Source organism: Macrotis lagotis, chromosome X (assembly GCF_037893015.1).
Source record: "Macrotis lagotis isolate mMagLag1 chromosome X, bilby.v1.9.chrom.fasta, whole genome shotgun sequence".
NCBI classification, from domain to species: domain Eukaryota; kingdom Metazoa; phylum Chordata; class Mammalia; order Peramelemorphia; family Peramelidae; genus Macrotis; species Macrotis lagotis.
In genome coordinates, this window is record NC_133666.1 from 496,625,857 (window position 1) to 496,647,819 (window position 21,963).

The 21,963-nt window shown below is 37.9% G+C and overlaps 1 protein-coding gene across 9 annotated transcripts in view; it reads right to left on the reverse strand.

Moving 5' to 3' along the window:
• ZNF516 (zinc finger protein 516) overlaps positions 1 to 15,357 on the reverse strand; it is a 158,074-nt gene extending 142,717 nt beyond the window's left edge. For 3 of the 9 annotated variants that reach the window (XM_074202509.1, XM_074202508.1, XM_074202501.1), the window contains exon 1: positions 10,897 to 11,054. The gene's annotated coding sequence lies outside the window, so the exon portion shown is untranslated. Of the gene's footprint in view, positions 1 to 1,654; positions 6,672 to 10,896; positions 11,055 to 14,797; positions 14,914 to 15,250 lie in introns of those variants that run through there. The other 6 variants (XM_074202505.1, XM_074202506.1, XM_074202504.1 and 3 more) reach the window with 6 other exon arrangements.
• Positions 15,358 to 21,963: the final 6,606 nt, after the last annotated feature.

A 21,963-nucleotide genomic window follows, 5' to 3' on the forward strand; every position in this document is an offset into this window, starting at 1 on the left:
AACTCTGTCAACCTCTTTGTTTTAGATATGAGGACACTCAGGCCCAAAGATTTTAAATGACTTGTTATAGTCACACAAGGTAGCATGGGCATAGTGGAGAAAGTATTAAGACTTGTAGACAAAAGGTCTATATTCAGATTCCATCTCTGCTGCTTATGACCTAGGATAAGTTATCGAATTTACTTAAGTCTCAGTTTCTTTATCTATAAAATTAGGATAACAGTACAACTTGCATAAATTCCAAGCAAGTACTGTTTTGGGGAAAGTGCTTTGTAAACCTTAAAACACTATAGACTAGGGGCAGCTAGGTGGCGTAGTGGATAAAGCACCAGCCCTGGAGTCAGGAGTTCCTGAGTTCAAATCCAGTCTCAGACACTTAATAATTACCTAGCTGTGTGGTCTTGGGCAAGCCACTTAACCCCGTTTGCCTTGCAAAAAAAAAAAAACACCGCCCCCCAAAAAAACACTATAGCCTAACTACTATACTAGTAGTATAGCTGGCACCAGAAACCATGTTCCTTCCATAATGTCACACACCCATATGATACAATAGACATAATATTGACTTTGAAGTTGGAGGAACCTGTATTCATTTTCTGCTTCTGATTCTTAGTTTCTTGATCTTGAGCAAAACAATTAACCTTCCTGGATCTAATTTACTCATCTGTAAAATGAGTATGGCCAGTGAGATTCCCTTCTAGTTTCAAATGTGTAACTTTGTGACTCATGACCCTCAAATCAACATGTTGTTTGTTGATTCTGCCAACTCAAGTGTTATGGTTCTGCCCCAAGGCACTAGCTTCCACTGTCTTCAGTTCTTGTCTAAAACAGCATCATAGCTTTAACAGAAAGACGAATAAACTTTCAAATTTTTTGGCAGCAAAGGACACAGAGAAGGGAGAATAGTTATAGAACTCCCAGTTATCAAAATCAGATTGCCTGTCTGCTCTATCTCTCTTTGGCAATTCTCTCTCAAAAACCAACAGAAACAGGGGCAGTTGGGTGGTTCAGTGCATAGAGCACCAGTCCCGCAGTCAGGAGAACCTGAGTTCAAATCCAGTCTCAAGATACTTAATAGTTGCCTAGTTGTCTGACCTTGGGCAAGTTACTTAACACATTTGCCTTAAATAATAAATAAAAGAAATTTTTTTAAGTGGAAACTTAATTTTGTCTACAATATTTGCCTGTCATCTGCCTCCTTAAATCTGAGAGAAGTTACTTTGATCCAAAAGAGCAAGTTTTTCCTCAAACTATCTTTCATTTCATTTTTATAGCAAGAATCACAATGACTGCAAGACTTGGACAATAAACTAACTTACTTGGTTGCTCATTATTCACTGTGGTTCTTTTTCTTTTTTCTTTTTTTTTCACCCCTAAGTTTTTTGTTGTTATTATTTTGGAATTACTATTTTTTGAGAGGATGAGTGGTAGTCTTTGAGGAACAGATTTTCTTTCATGCTACTTTTCTTTAGCCTGTATTTCCTTAAAAACTTAGCAACAGATTCTATAAGCATTTACTGTGTTGACTACATATATACGTCTTTCTACATGAGAAGAATAATTGATATGTTTATATATACATGTATTTGCATATATGTATGTATGTATATTCTACTAAGTCATAGAAAGTGATATTTTTTTTTTTGATGATTACCATTTTGTTCACCGGGAAGACAATCTGTTCTGGGAGCCGTTTGTGATTTCTGGATCTGGAAGTTACTTGAGATTTAGTGACTGGTCCTTTTTGACTCCGTACTTGCCTGGAATCAGTTTTCCATTCTGCTACCTCTAAAGGATTTGAAAATACAATGAGTAGGGTCTTCATATCATACAATACTTTGTCAGTTACCTCTGAGTAGCCAAATAAGACTCTAACCTACTCTTTTTCATCCTTACTTTTTCTTATCCTTAAATAAACCATGTCTGAGAAATTGAAAGGGATCTAAAAGGTGACAGCCTCAACTCATTATTGGCCAAATATTTACCTCATGCTACATCTCCAAATTAGTAGGTATCCTAACAGATTTAGGTCTTACAAAGTCTATGGGATATTGCGTGTATTTATCAGCATGGTTAATAAGAAGAATACTAGCTAGAGAATAAGAAGACTGGGATTCTGGTCCCAGCTTTACCTTCTCTGAGTGATCTTAGAACAGACATTTTCTCCTCAGTTTCATCATTAACAAAATAAAGGAGCTAGAATAGCTGAATAACTTCTAATTCTTTAAGACAATTCTAGTTATGGTTCCTATAAATTGTATGTCTTAAAATTTCAGAGTCTAAAAATAAAGATGAATGGTAATTGAGTACATTTACAAAAATGTCTAAAGAAATGTGAATATGAAAACTTTCATGACTTTGCCAGTGCTTATAAACAGTTTCCTTACAATAAATAAATTCTATTTGGAAGATATTCTTTACTGTCAAAAATAAAAATAAATAGTAACTACTACCTTTAGTAAAATAAATGAACTTTTCTGATTCCGTTTAATTCGATATGGCAAATATTTATTAGATGCCTACTATGTAGTACAAGATCTTGAAAAAGGCATGGATGATACAAAAACAAAAACAACCAGCCCCTGCCCTCAAGGAATTTACAGTTTGTTTGGGAGAGATAATAGAATCAACTGAACTCAAAGTGTGGATAAAGTCATTTCAAGGGAGGGGAAGATATTATTAATTGGAGTAGGGATAGGAGATCCAAAAAGGCCTTACATACAAGGATGGCCATTGAACTGTCTGTGAAGGAAACTAGGGATTCTATGAGGCAGAGGTGAGGAGGAAAGGCCTTTCAGACATAGAGGATCATCTTATGAGAAGCCATGGAAGTAGAAGATGGGAAATTATGTACAGAGAAGACTGAGCAGGCCAGTTTGACTGGAATGGTAAGTGTCTCAGAAGCAATAATATAAAATAAGACTGGAAAGATAGGTGGGAGCCAGTTTGTGAAAGGCTTTCAATGCTGTGCTGAGGCTTTTTTGTATTTTCTCCAAGAGGCAGTTGTTCAAGAAAATTAATATAGTTTCCAAAACTACTCAACTCATCCTCATTGAATATTTGAACATTTGGGGAATCTAATTTATGAATGACAAAAACACATATTTTTATGTAGGAGAGCTAAACTTTTAGAGCTAAAAATGGACAAATTAAAAAACAAAACAGGAGATTCATAATGTAATGTGCAGGTACAGGCATATCAAATTCCAAACAAAAAACTTCATAAACCTTACTTCTCTGGGCAAATAACTAAAGCTACTTAATATTTTTAGATTTAAACATGATTAAGCATAAGTCCTAAAGCATTACCATATAGTAACCTATAATCCTTAAACAAACTAAAAAATAACCGATAAACAAAGTTCCTCTAAAACCTTCAACAGAATCTGCCTCTCAATTTACTCAGATCATGTTTTTACTCAGATCATTCCACTAAAGTATTAACCATATGAATTTGATAGAGCATTTCCCCAAGGGGTTAAGTGTTTTTATCAAAAACCAACTACATGCTAGCAATTTTAAGAAAATATTTAAAAGCCACTGACCCTCTCTCTCTTTAAAACTTTTTTTAAGTAGTCATTCTAAAATAAAGTTGCACACAAGGGAAGCTATTTAACACCTGGAGTGCACTGATTATAATGACATTAGCTCCAAGTATGCTTGTTATTACTCAAAAAGAGAAAATTATTTCATCATTATGATTTTGGCCATGCTACAGGCAGATAGCTTTGCCATGATCAGTCTGTATCTGATGGGAATATGATTACCAACATAAATGATATTTCCTCAAACTGGAATAAAAATGTTCTCTTGGTGTCAGTGTTAATGTCAATATAAATTATGCATTACCAAAGGCAGTATTCATTTACATTGCTCAAATTCAATGAGAAATATTTCATCTAGGACCACCATTTTGTCTATAAAGAAATTACTTGTCACTTGGAAAATAAGTCTAATTTGTTTCCTGTTCTCCCTAAAACTGGAAAAATAATGCTGGTAATAACAATAATACCTTGTATAGTCTATGCCTTATGGTTTACAAAGCTGAGTCCAAGTGTTAATATCTCCATCATACAAAGGAATTAGCAAAGGCTCAGAGATGGTCACACAGCTAAGTAGCCTGAGCCAAAACACAAATTCATTGTTTCTAACTCTAAAACAAGTGATCTTTCTAGCATACCATTCTGTAAAGATATTAAGTCTGATGTCAAGACTATATTAGTGAATACCATAAAGTAGGATTAAAATGGGCTTTTCCAAAGTCATCACTATTAACAAATCCCTGTTATGGTGTGTTTATCAAATGTATATCCATCCCTTCATACAAAGAATAATGAAATTTAACAAAAAAAATAATCAAGATAGCTCATTTTTCTTTTCAAACTCAATTTCAAAACAGTATGCCACACAGAAATATATGAAAACAGTGTCGTGAGACCTCTCACACATTCAAGGATTCACAAAGAAAATGCAAACCCTCCTGGGGAGGAAAAAGAACAGCTGACATTTGTATAGCCCTTTAAAGTTTGCAAAGTACTTGACATACATGGTTTCCTTAGAACCACCCTGTGAGACTGCTCTTATAAAGTTTGATTCTCTCCATTTTTCAGGTAAAGAAACTAAGGATCAGAAAATTGAAGCATTTAGCTAATAAAGATTCAAAATTAGGGAACCCCTGACTCTAGGTCCAGAATCCTTTCCACTGAATCATGCTACCTTTTACTGTCATTTGAATTAAGAACTGGAGAGAAACCACTAGATCCACTCAGATTAAAGACAAGAATACTCTTCCACCAGCTATGAAGTCTTTATTACACACAAAACCACTCACTGGCGGACTTTCCTGAAGAAGGCCCTTCATCTCCCATTTCAAAATTTGTATTTAAACTATTTCAAAAGAAAATCATTTTACATATTTTTTTAAAAAATTATAAATGGCTGTTTACAAGTCAAATATCAACCTAGAAATAAACTGCTAAAGCCACAGATCTGGTGCACAACTCTCAATGCATCATTTACTGTACTAAATTTCAAAGAACATTTTGAAATGCAGAAATAAATCAATGCTTAAATGCAACTCCTAGTCAGCTCATGCAATATAGGTTAAATACTACCATATGGTAAAGACAGACACATGTTGCCCTTTTCTGAAACAAAGAACATAAATTCTTGAGCAAATTTCTATTCTTTTCACATGACAAGAATTGAAGATAAATTTTTTAAAGAAAATATTGAATTTTCCTCATCGGTAGAAACAAAAAGTAAATCTGCCAACTTAAAGGGGAAAAAAATCACAATATTAAACAAAGAACCTCAATTTTTCACTAGTCTTTCTTTAAATATTTCTTGAAAACTAACACCACATGCTAGTCTATGTTCACCATTTTTTGAAAATAAGCAAGAAAATAACAGGACAGCTGTATCCAGGAGGCTGATTTGACATCAGCTATTCCCTGTGGTACAAGAAACTGCAGCACATCAACTCTACATTCCCCTTTTACCTGCTTTTGAAGGGGGGGAAAACCCTAGGTTACATTTACTCAGAAAATAACAAAATACATTAAGAGCTCATCCTATTTTCAACATGTAATCTGATCAGGAACTGTCTGAAATACAGAAGCATTAGGTTTTCTTCCTATCCTTTGAAGTAATTCCTGAGAACATAAGATTTCATTATATTCCTGAGGGGAGAGACAGAGACAGAGAGAAAAAAAAAAAAAAAAAAAAAACAACGGCAATCTACCAGAAAGAACCTGTATGAAATCCAGTGCATCAAAAATGAATTCAGTTGATTTAAAAATGATTTCTTTTAAGCCATTACCTGTGTGCTGAGTATTTGTTTTCATCATCATGGTATATACTGAACATGTCTGATTTCTAAAAATAGTTGCAAATTGTAATTACCCATGCTTTGTAGCTTCCATTTCACTTTGAAATGAAGATTAAAAGCCATATCTTTTTTAGAAAACTGCCTTTAAAAAAAAAAAACATTGGGAGCCACAAAATTATACTTCTTTACTATTTGGTGTGGGCTGCTGGAAATCATTTCATTTTAGAACTAAATATGACAGCCATGGCTTTGGAAAGGAAAACTTTTCTTTCTGTTCAAATTCCATATAGCCAGATGTAGTGAGGAAGAAATGGATAGGCTCAGTAACTAATTTATGCCAATTTCTCTTAAATATATTTGATTGCTGATATGCCTTGGCCAAGACTATAAACTTCAAGTAGAAGTTAAACAATGCAGTTCTTATAATCATAGGAAATAAAATGTGAACTTTGTGAACTCAATGTTAACTACACAACATTCTCTTGATAGCAATTTATTTCTGTCCAGTAAGTGATCATTTAAAATTAAAAGTTATTAAAGTACTTTTGAAAATACTTAGTGGTCTTTAAGTAAAGGCAATCCAAAAAACTCTAAAATTTTTTAATTAATCCAAATCCAAACAAGGAGAAAAAAAGGTAATTTGTGAGTTTGTCGATATTAGTGAAAAACTAAGAGCATTTATAATTAGGTTCTTCATAAAGAGCATACATGACCCTGTAACTCTCTCTATTCCCTCCCTCCTTTTAGGAGGAGGGGGATGGGAATGATGTTAACTGGCTCAGGGCAGAGGTCCCTCGTCTATCAAAGTCAACATGCCTGCAAGAGCTGTCCCTGCTGTCCCACTCCCACCACCACCACCACCACCACCTCCACGTGCCCCTGTGACCGGTCAGAATTGAGACCAGAGGTAGGATTAAGGAATACTCTTGCTCCGGTGGCCCCTGGCTAAATTCAAGGCACTTAATAATATACTACAGGGACTACACTCATTGCTACATAGGTCAAAAGGATTGGGAGTGGAAGCAAGAAGAGAAGGAGGAAGAGGTGAAATGGCCACACTCTTCCAAAAACCATGCCACTTGTTAGGTCTCTACAATGAAGCAATGAACAGAGCTCTACCACTGAAGATCACTGCTACCAAAAAATCAAGATTAAAATAGATATTAAACACTGGGATGGCAGTTTGAGTTCTACCTCTATGATCTAACCTCATTCTAATCAGATTTCTGAGGAAATTCAGCTCTTAGAATGAAGCAACAGTTAAAGTTGTCCTACTGAGGAATGTTGGTTCAATTTGACACAAAGAGGTGCTCTATCAGTTTTTAACTGTGGGCGTGGAGCGCTCCCAATGCCACAAGAGCCAAAGAATAGAATAAATACTCTACTCCAGGTGCTGAAAAACAAATATGACATATGACTAGATAAGCAAGAGACTGGAAACAGTTATGCAATGGCTAGAAGCACTACAAAGCAATACTGGATTAATGAAAGTCATTGCAGCACACATTAAACTCAAGAGAAATAAGAACACTGATCTACACACAGAGTAAACTCAAGATGAAACTAATCCATTTTGAGGGGGGAGAAGACAACTACTAGAACTTTTTTTTTTATTTTCAGGATAGGAATAGAAGAAGTGGGGTGTTTTTAGAACTAATTGACTGAGTCATTTCAGCTTTATCCAAGAACTGAAATGTATAAACATTTACAGCATGTAAAATGTCTGCTTTGAAAAAGGAATGTTCCTTCTAAGTTCAAATATTTATATTTCAGATATCTAATCAAATAAATTTGACATTCTGCTTCTTTCTGCCATTCAGTCATTAATTATATAACTGTAGCCTGGGGGGGGGGGGGGGAAGGGGGACAGAATGCTATCACTAAAAATGTCTGAATTATCATTTATTTAGTGTGTCACTCAACAAGTCACTGGGTCTTTACCCATTTAAGCTCAGTTATCTGTAAAATAAAGTGATTGCACTAAATATCCCTAAATTCCCTTATTTTCATCTAAAAGTCTATGTCTGAAGTAACAGTTTTGTGTATATTTTTAAATAATTCTTCATTCACTGAGAATCCAATTAGAGGAAGATTATTTTCCTTTAGATAAGTGACATCCCTCTTTATCCTGCATTAAGGAAAAAACTTCTAAAAATCATCCCACTCTGTGGTCTTACAAATTTGAGCAGGCACATTCATTTATACAAGTGTACAGGTTCAGACAAGTCCCTTCCTGTTGAACATAATCAGCTTATTTTTTAGCTTCCTATTTCTATGGAATGAAAGTATAATGTAGTTAGAAACCTTAAACACAATTTCCAGTCAGTTTTCTGCCACTCCCATAACTATTTTTAAAAGATGATTCCTCTATACAAACCAAAAAATACATAGTAAAACAAGTAAAACCCACAGAAACCCACCAAAATTTAGCTGATTTCCAGATGAAGAGAACTCTTGTTTCATAGGGTTTTAAGTTTTGCAAAGCACTTAAACATAGATATTATCTCCCAGGATTCTTATAAGCTCTGTTAAATAGGAAGCCCAAGTATTTATACATACATACATATATATATATATATATATATATATATATACATATATATTTATGAATGTGTAAATAAATCCAGTGTCTTGCACAATGTCATGCAACTAGTGTCAAATTTGGGGTTCTAAGCTATGCCTTGAAATTCAGACTATTTTCTACTACTCTACACTGCCCTTTACTACACACTAAATATTCATTTTAGAAATGTCCATAGAACATCACCTGATGCTACAGAATGCAGTATCATTATGTAGATGAACTATTTAAAGACTTACTTCAAAGATTTCTCATTTTTCACAGAATTGTTTCCTGAAGTCATTTCTAAATCTCACATATTTTGATTAATTCCCCCTATAGTATGTCATCTAAACTCAAATTAAGTCTAAAAAAAAGTAAATCTGAAGTTTCAAAAAAGAGAAAGGAAAAGATTTAGAATGAGTCATTTTTATCTGATACTTCATCAAAACAATTTAGTTTCAATGAAAATAATCAAGAAATTCATTATGAAAAAAGATCAAAAGAAGAAAATTATAGATTTAGAGTTGGAAGGAACCATAAGAGATTATCTTGTCCAACCTCTACATTTTAAAGATTAAGGAAACTGAGACCCAAAAAGGTTAGGTGACTTGACCAAAGTCACACCAATTCTGAGTGGTAGAGCTAGAATTTGAACCCAATTCCTATGCTCTCAAATACAACCTTCTTTCCTACATACAACCTCTCCCTAAAGTTATATATTGACCTTATTCAAAGTATCTGAAAAACTTTATGAATCTGTGAATTAAATATAAAGCTATTAGCCAGCTAATCAGAAAATTGAGAGCACTTGCTATACATAATAGTTCAGATGAACTATCTCTTTCTTAGTAATGATTATTAGTTACATTTCCAAGATCAAAACTTCCTGATTCATAGATTTCAGTAATGGTAAGCAACTTAAAAGATCATAGCTAGATTATGAAATATTTAAAAATAAAAAAAAAGAATTCATAAGTACTTCTTAGCACATACTTAATGGCCTCAATACATACATGCCATGCCAGCTTCATTGTTTGGGAAAGGCATTTCACTCAGTCTTAAATGCAATACATTTGTCCTAATACTGATTAACTGCTAGAGAGTTCATGTGATTTGAACATTTCTTGTTCCTTTCCAAAGTTATCATTTCTAGAATTTATACAATTTTTAGACATAATTTTTGCATTAGCAAGTCTGAGGAGGAAAAGTTAATATCAAGAAATACAGGTTGTTGTTTTTTCCACTTTTGTGGAAAAAGTACTCCAAGATATAATACTCTAACTAACTAAATAAATAAATAAAGAGGAGACTACTGATTCTGCAAGTTAAACAAATGTGAACACTGGTCATTTTATTCTAGAGATCATTCAAGATGGTCATGGTGGTTACCCTTGTGAAACTAAAGATGTCTCCTTGAGTAACCAAACTCCATTACTGATTACACCATAGGTAAAGTTACTGAGCAACTTCATTTTTAGGGGAGTGGGACTCAATCCCAACCCACAACATGTGATCCATTTTAAATGTTATCTTATATGTACAAATATAAACCAAAAAAAAAAAATCATTTTCCCAACACTGACTAAAGAATGTGACAAAACTTAGTGGCATTGAGGAAATGAAGCTACACACAGGAGGTAAATGATTTGATATTATCTCAGCCCATAAGCAGAACTCAAATTTCTGACTAAACATTTCTAACCTATTAACTGCCTAGTTTTCTCTTGGTAACTTTGGTGAAGTAAAAAACATATCTGCAGCTCTCACCCTGGACAACATCCTAATAGCATTTGAGTAGATCTAAAGCCATATGGAGACACTAAGATTTCTTTTAAATCTTTTTTTTTCCTAACGTATCAAGGGGAAGCCTTCATAGGCACATATGTAGAAGCATATCTCTATAAATACACACACACATATATGTGTCTACATCCATATATAGTATATGGGCTGTTTTAGTTTGAATTAAGAACCACAATCGTTAATAAAGTTCATTTTGTGGTTCCAAGGTGAAACAGAAGTAAAAAGTGTAATTCTGTTTTGTGTAATTCTCAGCATTTAAGTGGTTAAATCAGTACAGTGAGTACATGAAAAGCGGCTTCCAACTCCCATTCTTCTGTCCTTTGTTATGCACTGAGTACTGTTTTAATGCTTTATTCCACGCCCAGAAATACATCTGTGTTTCTAGAAACAGTTTCATATATATTATAGACTTTAGGAAGCTTTATCAGCCAGAGAGCAGTTCTCTGGCTCGAGACAAAAACAAACAAAAACCCACCTTAAGGTCTCCAAGCCATAAAGTGTCAAGAAATTAACTCCCAGTCCCCCCCATCACCACCCCCAAATTCCTGGCCCCGGTGCCTCCCTTCCCGCCGCCCCCCCTTTTCGGTCCCAGGACCCAAATCAGGTTTAAATACTTATGTAATTATTCTCGGGGCCACGCCTTTTATGCCACCCCATCTCAAGCAATAACAAAGTGAAGTTTAAAATAGAAAGCAATTACCTGACCAAACCACTACGCTTCAGGACCAAGACCCCAACATAATCCAAGAAGGCAAAGGTTTCAGACCTCCCCCACTTCGGTCCCGTGAGCCTTCCTCCATGAAGCATGCTTCTTGACTTTCTACAAGGCTACGAGGACTTTCCTCTCCTCCTCCTCCTCCTCCTCCTCCTCCTCCTCCGGGGGGGTTTCTCCCCCTCCAGCCCCAGCTTGCCAGCTCCTCCCCGGGCCCCCGCCCCCTCCCTCCCGGTCCTTCCTCTCTCTCTCTCTCTCTCTCACTCTCTCTCCGCAGCCGTTTTGACAGATCCCTGCCTTTGTTAAGGTTAGAAGTTGAGCTGCGCCTGTTTCCTCGGCTCTTTCACTTCTTGTATTACAGTACAAGGCAGCGTGACGTCCTCGCTGCGCGGGGGGGGGCCGTGAGGGCGGACAACTGAGTGTAAGTGCTCAGCCAAATCCCTCCTCCTGCTCCTACTCCTCCCTTTTCCCGCCTCCTTTCTTGCGCCCTCCCTCTCACTAAAAAGCACAGCAACAAGCTGCTGCCGCTGCCCTGAGGCCAGGCAGGTAAAAAAAAACAAAAAAACAACCTTTTTGTGGGTCCTCCCCCTCCCCTCCATCACCGGCTCAAGCCCCCACATGTATAGCACGGGCACATCGGTTCTCCCGCATAAGCTCCAGAGATGGAGAAATAAAAAAGGAGAGAAATCTAATAATACCTACCCGCCGCTACCCATTCCCATCCTAGAGTGGGCTCCTCTGCCACACAGGCATCCAGTCAGGAAAGGAAGAATGGATGGGGGGTGGGGGGAAGGAAGATGAGGAGGGGGAGAGCCTTCCTGAGTGGGAGTCTAAGTGGTACACACCTAAGAGTATTCGCTCACTTCATCTTTTAATGAAGTTATGTATGCTGCTAAAGGGGGGAAGGGGGAGAAGTTAAGTATATGGCTGCCAAATCCAGTTAATGAAAACCCCTCCGATAGTTAACTCATTTAGGCCAACAGAAGGGCACACAATAAAGTGCGTGGCACAAAGCCAAAGGCAGAGGGATACTTCTCTGGACAGACTCAGCTCCCAGTGGGTCAGGAAGGCCATGCTCCTTGTTAATCTGCAGCTAATGTGGAATGATCCTGTACTTTGTGGTATTTAGTCCTTTAATTAATCTACATCACCATTCATACATGCAGGCATAAACACAGAGACATGAATATTGCCACGATGGAACCCCAGAGATATGTGACAATCCAGTCTTAGGAAAAAATGCTGAATTGCAATCACCTTCGATCAACACCTCCAAATGGCACGTTTTATAGACTCAACAACAACAAAAAATCAATTGCAATATCAATATTTGGGGGTGAAGTTGGGTGTTGGATTAGACTAGCACAAAATGTGGCATGGTTCATGGCAGGCATTCCTTCAGTGAATGTGCCTATTGTGTTGGGCAGAAATGACCATTATTCATAGCATTCATAGGTCCAGTGGTCAGCAGCACTTTCTTTTTTACCCACCAATGGGCTTTTAAAATTCAACAATCTGCAACATCGATTTGAGAGATGGGACAAGGAAGTTTATAACTATGACTTTCCTTCTCACTATCTTAAACAATTATTTGCATCCATATTTTGTTTGTCATACACCACTAAGATTGGTAGCACAGTACAATCTTAAACCCCTTAAAACAAAATAATCACATGGGGCTGGGAAATGATGGTTAACATTACTTATATGTAGTCCTCATTTTTATCAACTAATGCCACAGGACCAGTGTGAAATATAAGAAGATCATTTATATTTTCTCCCTCTTTACCAGGTTTCATCTTGAATCTGAAAGCAAAGCATATGCTTGTGTGTTTATTCCGTGTTTGAGTAGTTGGGAGTGTTATCTTGGACGTTATAGAGATGAAAATAAAACAATATCTATACAGAGTCATGCACAAATCCGTGTACAGAAACCTGACTGATTAGCACGGACTACTAGGATTTAACAGGGTGTGCGTGTACACATACACACATACACACACACACACACATACACACAGACACACAAACACACACACAGAGGCAGACAGACATACAATTACCTCAGAGCTTGAGAAAGAGATTCCGGATTGGACGTCTCTGCTGTCACTCACATCGAGGGGGAAGTCAGATGCAAATCAGAGATACTTTGCATCGGCGTTTCCTATTCTTTGCCACTTTTTTTTTCCATTAATGATAAAACAACAGTAAACCTCAGAAACTTAAGCATCTGCACGTAAAGTGTGACCCTTACTAAGCAGGATGTCAGTCAATGATCTTTTACTTCACAGGGGAGGAAATGGAGCCCATTTAGCAATAACTAATGGTGGGGGCGGGGGGGGGGGAGTAGGGACTAGGGGGAACCTGTGAGAAGGGAGAGTAGATGCAGGGGTGAATAGTTGGGTCTCTACCCCAAACGGAGACTTTGACCTTTCATTGATTTCCGAATTAAATATTTTTGTCACAGGTCGGATTATAACCCACGCCTGTCTCTAATTTATGAACTCATTAGTCTAATTTCATTATTTAATCATGCGCCAGCAATCGTGTTTCCTTAAGAAAGAACTGACCTATTTTTGGCTGGAGATAAACGATCATGTTAACAGATGTTAATCTTGTAATCTGTTTTTCCTGTAAGCACTTTACATACCCGCGTTTCAGACATTAAATATAAAATCTTTTCCAAAAGAGTTGACGTCACATTTCGGCTCCTTTAAAAAAAAAAGCATTCCCCCAATTTCCACCCCCCCCGCAATGATTTCAAAGACATTAAATCTTTTTCACTTTATAAATGATGATTTGTTCTGCCTCAACTCCCACAGGCTTTTATTTGCATTTCAAATTCCACAGGTTACACCAGTCGCCTTTTCAGAAAATGTAAACCAACAATAAGGCAGCAGCAAATGGGTTTTTGTGCATCTGGATTAAATAAAGCGCAGAATGAATATGTTTAGAAAGAGGTCCAAGCAAGTTGATCTTTGCACGTTTATAGTCCAAATGACTCTTTATCAATATGCGCAATGAAATGAGTAAGATAGATACACATACAATGCCCATTCCCCAGAAGATCCTAGTCTACTGCTGGGAGCTTATTAACGCTCATAATAAATGGTGCTGACTACAGACCCACACTTTTCAGTTAAAATACTGGGTCTCTATGGTCCTTAATTGCAGAGGTTAGCTGGGGTTTTTTTTTCAGAAAACAACGGCTGATTGTCATTCCACCTTCACAAACCTCTCATTTTAAATACCCCCACTAGGCTAGCTTTTTGCAAAGTTACCCATACAAAGTTTCTTAAAACTTGAAAAAGTGGTTTAATCCAAATGAGGATCGCAACTATTTAGTATGCTAATTCTCACTTGAGATGAAAGATGAGGCATTTTTTTCCCCAAACGTGCACCCAAGCCCCCCCCCCCCACATGATCTAACATCGTCTTTTTGGTCATTTTACATATAATCCATATACATTATCTATATTAGAAGAAAACAGCAGCTCCCATCCCCACCCCAAACAAGGCTGTGTTCATCTTCCAGGAGTAATCGCCACCCAGACATTGTCCTTCAAACCCTTTTCAGCATTTCAGAGTCATTACATGAATAATTGTCTCTCCCCACTCCTGACTCACCCCCCCCTCCTCCAGTTCGCCCCAACTTCCCTCTAATAAACCAGACGCTACTTTAATGTCTCCTTCGTTTGTGTGTGCTCAGCTGATAGGATGGGAACTAGGGAAAAGGGGGGCTAAAAGGGGAAAAAAAAAAGACCCGCACCCACACCCACCAACAGATTCTCAGGACATCAGGCGATCCGTGCTCACGCCGAATCAATACTATCAGCAAAGCCCTTAATAATTTAAGTGGTGACTCCAGGCTCGGAGCCCCATTACCCACCTTCATTAGCCCGAGCGTTTTACTTTAAAGTCAGGCAATTTGCTCTTTGTTTCTTAATGGATGAGTGTTGCATCCAGGCTTCCCCCCCTTCTTCCCCTGTCGCCTTTGACGGAGTATACAAAGCGAAAGGCTTCTTCCAGCTCCGAGTCCCGTCCCCCCCCCCCGCCCCCCTCCACTGCGGTAAAAAAAAAAAACCATCTCGTTTTGGCCAAACAGCCCAAAGTTCCATTTTTAAGTCCTCAAATTACTCAGCAGATTAACTATTCATTGGGAAAGCGAAGTTTCCCTCCCCACCTCCCAGTCCCCCCCCCCATCTCCACCCCCCCCTCGGGCGTATCACACCAGGATCCCCCGTTACCTTGCGCGCCCCCCACGACCCCTGCCTCTCCTCCTCCTCCACCTCGCCCTGCTCCCCGAAGAGGAGGAGCGCCGAGACCTCTGCGGGCCCCTTACCTTGCTGAGTTAAGGTAATGTTATTTTTGGAAGGACGCAGACAAACAGAAGAATCTGAAGGTGAAACCATGCGCTGAATGCGAGAAGGAGAGGACTGCACATGATTGACTGCGCCAGCTCCACTCGGGCCGAGGGGGGACGCCGAGGGAGCCGGCCGCCCGCAGGCCCCGCCGGGGGCCCCCTCCCCGCCCGGCCTCGCCGCGCCCCGCCGGCCCCGGGCGCCGCGGCGGCCCCCGGGCCCGGCTGGCCCAGGGGACCCCTCCCGGCCGGGCCTCCCCCACATGGAGAGGTCGGCGTCTTCCCCCAGGAGGAGAAATGGTCTGCCCTAGATTAAATGCACACACTATCTACTATTGTCTCATCAGCACAAAGTTCTGCTACAATGCGGGCAAAGTCTGGATGCTCCAAATGACTCAGAAACAAATCATTGTCCCACTGATGGCACGGAACCGTCCTGCCGTCGTCCGTCTGTCCTGCCTCACTCCCGGGGTCTCCATCGCCGGGTGCACCACAGACGCATGTAGAGACACATACACACACGTATGTGCCCACACAGGTCGGCTTCTACGTTTGCACGGCATTGGGGCGCTTGATGCGTGTTCTCGAGAGCCCAGAAACGAGGGCTTAAACATGGGGAGCAGTCCAAGCTGCCCCAGATGCACGTAGCCTGGCTGCGGTTTGGTGCGGGGTTTGGCGTGTGTTGTATGTATGTGTGTGTGTGTGTGTGTGTGTGTAACTCCCTGGTAAAACATGTCTAGATTTATTCAGATGCCCGGGAAACAACACATTCAAGTCCTCCATCAAGATCAAAGAGTCCATCGGTTGCCCTGGACTGGCCGGAGGACCTTGGGACAGAATTTCTGACATCTGGATCTTTCCATTTCAGTGTGTTGTGGTTTTGCTTCTTTCAACTTTCATCCTTCAAAAGTTCAAATCTTATTTTTCTATCTGTTTGCAGAACTCCACTTACTCAGACTAGATCTAGCCAAAGGCGGAGCACTGTACATTCTAACTGAACCCCATGAGCCAGAAGGAGGAAAAGAGTCTCTCCCACTCTTTCCCCACCCCCTCCGTCTGTCTCTGTCTCCCTCTCACCTCGACCCCCCACCCACACCCCTTCTCAACAGAAATGAGTGTATTGTGGAAGGGCATCTTTGTATTCCCCCCTTCAGGATACTTCCGGAACCCAAAAAGTCACTGTCCACTAGAACCCCGGGTAGTTCTTGCTGGCCGAGCAGCCCTCCAGTTTGAACGGTTACCTAGCGATGTGGTATTTCTAGGCATAACAGGCAAAGCTGGGCTGGAATGCCCTCCAACTTCTGGCACTAGCCACGGGAAGTACTGGAGGCAAACTCCAAAGAAAGGTCCTCTTGCTGTAGAAGCAATACTCTTACAGACCTGGGGAAAGAGGGGGTGCGTGTGTGTCTGTGTGTGTGGGGGGGGTAAAGAACCCCTGAAAAAAGAGAGAGAAGAAAGGGAGAGGGGAAGGGGGGATGAGGGAGAGGAAGGGAGAAAGAAGGAAGGAAGAGATAGAGACAGAGACGCCATGAAGGATACACGAATCATAAAAGTAAGCCTTCTGTGATTAATGATCTGCACTAATTTGGAAAGCTGGCATGTTAAAGGTCATTGACAATTGTTGCTGGTTTCAGCATGAATGCCTGAGTGGGATGTATTCTTAGAACAATCAAATTTCAGTCTAATTCACAGAAAAGTATTGAAGTGCACACAGTTCATTGCAATGCACAGTAAAATACACAAAAGTGTATTACCCACATTAAGACAACGAATGGACCGTCTCCTTTACTCAAAATTATATGCTCCAGTAAGATTTTAAACCCAATACTAAATGCATGCCTTTATAGTCTTTATAAATATTTCGATTTCATATCCCAAGACACTGAAAGTTGCATGGACATGTTGCTTTGCTTGAAATCTTGGTATTTTAGTAGTAGTAGTTTGTTATGCCTTTATATTGAAGGTTTTTAAAAAATCCATTATACATCTGTATTGTTACTACAGTATTCACTAATAATTTCCACATGTGGAAAATTGACAAGTTAGAGCAATGAAGGTAAGTGAAACTTACACACACACACACACACACACACACACACACACACACACAAACACACACAAACACAGACAAAAACACATCACCACCACCACAACAACCTCCACCAACAACAATAACAGCACCAACAATCTGTGATTTTCATGGTTTGCCTCTTTTTATAGCCAACAAAGGGTCTTTCCTTAAGTCAGCTGCCTGTGAATTCACTGTTGTAAGCAACACCGTGCTTCTAAAATATATTTTTCTCCATATTTTCTTGATTAATAGGCAAAATCAGGAAAATTAATGTAACAGACAAAAGTTGATTCCAAATCACTGGCTTGCCAAAAAACGTAGAAAAGGGCAGCAGAAGCTCAGGATCGTTGTTATTTCCATAAGAATCTCCTCCCTGACCATCACAGCATTGTTTACATTATTTGGACAGAAAGTCAACAGCAACTGTTTATCCTTCTAGGCAACATTAAAAGGTAGATTGCTGGAGCTTATCCTAATAGACTCCAGAAAGTACTGTTAAAAAATCAAATATTTAATAAGATTTTAGATTTTATTCACATAACCAAATCCAGCATTGCCAAAAATTTCAGCTGTTTAATATTTTCATACATTTAAAGTAGCCTATTAAAGATTAAGAACACCATTACTCCATTATATAAATCCCTGAAATCTTCCAAGAGAGGCACTCCTGTTTTGAAATCCTTTAGTTAAATTACAGTATTTGGTGAGAGAATGTCAGTGATATTAATGGTTCAATACATGTTTGGCTATTTATAGTTTTGTTCATATAATAATTCTGACTAATGAAATATATGGAACAGGAAACATTTATTTTCCTTTGCTATAATCTAATAAATTATTTGTTCAGCATTGGGGACTCTGCTTTCTCCAGCTAAGGAAAATGGCATTTTGATGAAAATCTGTGCAATGGCTTGTCTGCATAACTTAGCTTTAGGAGTGATTGGTGGAAGTTTAGATAAGAAAGGTTCCTGAGAAACACCATAATAGAACAGCTAAGAATAAAAGGCCATGTCTAGCTGAGAGCTGGAGGTAAAAACACACCAAGTCAACTCCTAGACAGTCAAGCCAAACAAGCTCTGATTAAATATTACCCTTATGTTCAACTTCACAAAACTGAAAATAGCACCATCAGACAATTTGTCATTATTTCATTTAAATTATATAGGTGTTTAAATTTACCAGATATTTCTCAGATAGACTAATAAGGGTGATCTTAGGCCCTGAAATCTTGGGACAAATCTTACCTCTATATCTCAGAACTCACTTAAATTGTCAGATTTCCCTGGGGGTCTGGAGAGTAAATTTGATTGCAAGACTGAAGTATTCATGGATGAAGACTTTTCAAGAACACAGCAGAAACTATCTTTGTGGCATATATTCTGCTGTAACCAAGGATAATGATTTAAAAGCAAGAATTAGAATTTAGAGATTCTAATAACTAATTATTTCAAAGGACATTAGCAGTATCCCCAATCTGAATTTGTATAATTTTCCTTTTTTCCCACAAAATTTAGTTACATCGAGGTCTGTTATACATAGGATTTACAGAGAAAAAAAATCTAATCTATGGATCAGCAGAGACCCTAATATTTGGTAAAATCCCAACAGAGGGTGTTCTATGGAGCTGTGGGTGACCAATTATTTTTTAAATATAATTTTATTTGAGCAATATTTGAGTTATAAGCCAACAGAGTATTTCCCCATTGACCAATCAATTTTACTTCATTATAAATTTTATTCCACTGAAGATAAAGAATATTTTGTTAATGAGAACTTTTAAAATCTTATAAATACAAAAGAAGGTTCTGATTTTTGAAAATATGGGATTTTTTGCCAATCAATATCAAAATATTTCAATGTTTACATTGAGAGGTTCCCATCAAACATGTCTATCATGCTATGCCATATTTAGGGTCAAGCACTGATTTGTTTTGCTTAGTCATGGCTAAATCAAGTGTACTTTTTGAAATAATTCTTTTATAACAGGCAGACAATAAAAATTCATGTACCACCATTTCAGAGTCCAAAGATACCTTCAAGATGCAACCACAACAGAATTTTGGGTGAATCTAATAACAGGCAAGTTATTACTTCAAGATTCTGTGTAAAATATATCCATATGTATGATCCATAGAATGCTTCAACTCATTTTTCTTCATGGCAGAAATAATCATGCAAACTTTCACACTGAATCAGCATTTTTAACAGAAATGCTTGACATTTTTTTTTTTACACCACACAGTAATTCATATAAATCTTCCTATTTCTACATGGATTATCTTTTAGTACCTTTTTTTTTGTGAGAGTTTTAGAGTGACAGAAAAAGGTTATCCAGACAAATAATGTAAGACCACTACATGAATTTGTAGCTTTCCAGTGCAAGCAAAGGTGCCAAAGGAAAAAACACTAACCATTCAAATGACTCTAGCCACTTTTTCTCACCCATCTGCAGTTTTTGGTAACTGCATCAGGACTTCACAGTAGGTAGGGGACCCACAAATCTGTTCTTAATTTCAAGTTAAGTGAGAGAACCTCTGCAGCAGCTGGTTTCAGAATAGCTGATATAGAATTCCACAGATGTGGTTCATAATAGTTTTAGAAATAAAAGGAACTAGGCCACTGAGTAGAATTAATTTTAAGAAAGACAAATTCAATAAGGATGCCTCCTTTGAAAGGGTTCCCATGTTAAGTAAGATATATTTAGTGACCTGTTTTTCATACTAACTTCTCATTATAGAACTACTGTGAATTTATCACTAACCAAATAGATTTTGACCTATTAAACACTGCAAATTCTTTTAAAAGTAAAACAATTTTAATGTTTCCCTATGCTAAAAATCTTGCAATCTCAGTCATGCCTAAATGATCATATTTCATTTTTATGTAAACTTTTCTAACTGAACTGAAAATAAGGAAAAAAGGAAGTAGCAATCTTTATTTGACATATGGATATGTCAAATACACTTGTAATGAAACTCAGCAGGAGAAGAATTGGTAAAGTTCCTTCTGAGGGAATCTCTGTTAGATGACAGATCATGTAATCATCTGCACAAGTACAGGATGTCAGAGATCTAGTTTAAGAGCAGTTCATGTGGAAAAAGACTTGGGGATTTTCATTGACCATATGCTCAATATGAGTCAACAGTGCTACATGGCTACTAACAAAGCTTATGTGATCTAAGACCACAATGAAAAAACATAATGGCTACAACAAGCAAGGTAAAGTCCCAGTCACTTTCTTGAGATGGTCACATCATACCAAGATAATTATGCTCAGGCATTACATTTTAAGAGGATCAACAATGATAAATTAATAGGCAATCCACAGAAGAGTCTCAAAATGCAAAATAGTCTCAAAATCATGGCATTTGTGAATCATTTGAAAGATCTGGGAATGTTCAATCTAGGAAACATGGTAGTTGGGTGTGATTTCCAAGTACTTGAGAAGTTTACATCTAGTCATTTTGGGTAGGATCAATAGGTCCTATAAGAAAACAGATATTGACTTAATTGATTTAAGAAAGAAATATCCAGAGTTATCCAAAAACTGAATAGACTGCCCTTATGGGGTATTCTCTGTTAATGAATTTTTTTGAGCACAGTCTGGATAACTACCTTTTTTATCATAAAAAGAATTTTTACATGGAATAGAGTTTCAGTTAGGTGAAATTTGTGGGACCTTTCAATTCTAGGATTGGAATATGTAGGGAAGGGACTGCTTTTTCAGGTTGAGAATTCCCTATTTAAACAGATTATCAGATGGAAGCTAGATGAGAAGATTCATTATCCAGATATTGTATTGACTGAATTAAATAATTTCTAGTTCTTCCAAATCAAAGATTGTATGACCCATAGGAGGTGAGTGGGAAGTGTGGCAATTTTTGTCTCCAAGTAAGGCAATATCTGGGGCAGCTATCTGAGCACCAGGCCTGGAGTCAAAAAGATCTCAGTTGAAATCCAGCCTCCAACACTTATTTGCTGGATGACCCTGTCACTGCTCCTTGTTTGCCCCAATTTCCTCATCTTTAAAATGAGCTAGAGAAGGAAATGGCAAATCATACCAGTATCTTTGCCAAGAAACTCCAAACAGGGTCATGAAGTTATGTTGGACATAACTGAAACAGTTGAACACAACAAAGACAATATTCATTAGCAGGAGGTGTTGACATTTGGCATTATTAAAGAGTATTAATCGAAGTTTGTTGTTGTTAGATTAGTCTATATAAATTTTTGTACATGGTTATTTAAATCTTTGTGAGTTATGACAAACCAGTTCTTCCTCAGTCTTCAGGAATGCTCTGCCTAAATTATTCTCATAATTGTGTAAATTCTCCACTTTACTTTGCATTAAGGTCCATCTTACTATTCTGAAAAGAACTATTACAGAAAAATAACCAGCAGCATGGAATTCCTTAATAGCTAACAAAAAAGTAGTAAAAATATCCTCTAAACTAGTGAAAAAAGAACAGAATTACTGAGTTCCAACTCTAATGGCCTCTCTAAGTGACTGAAGTTGGTTTTTAACTCTGTAAACTGGAAAAAAGTCAATTCACCAATCTTCAATTTCCTCAACTATAAATTAAGACAAGATGATAGTCACTTTCAAATGCTAAATACTGAGATT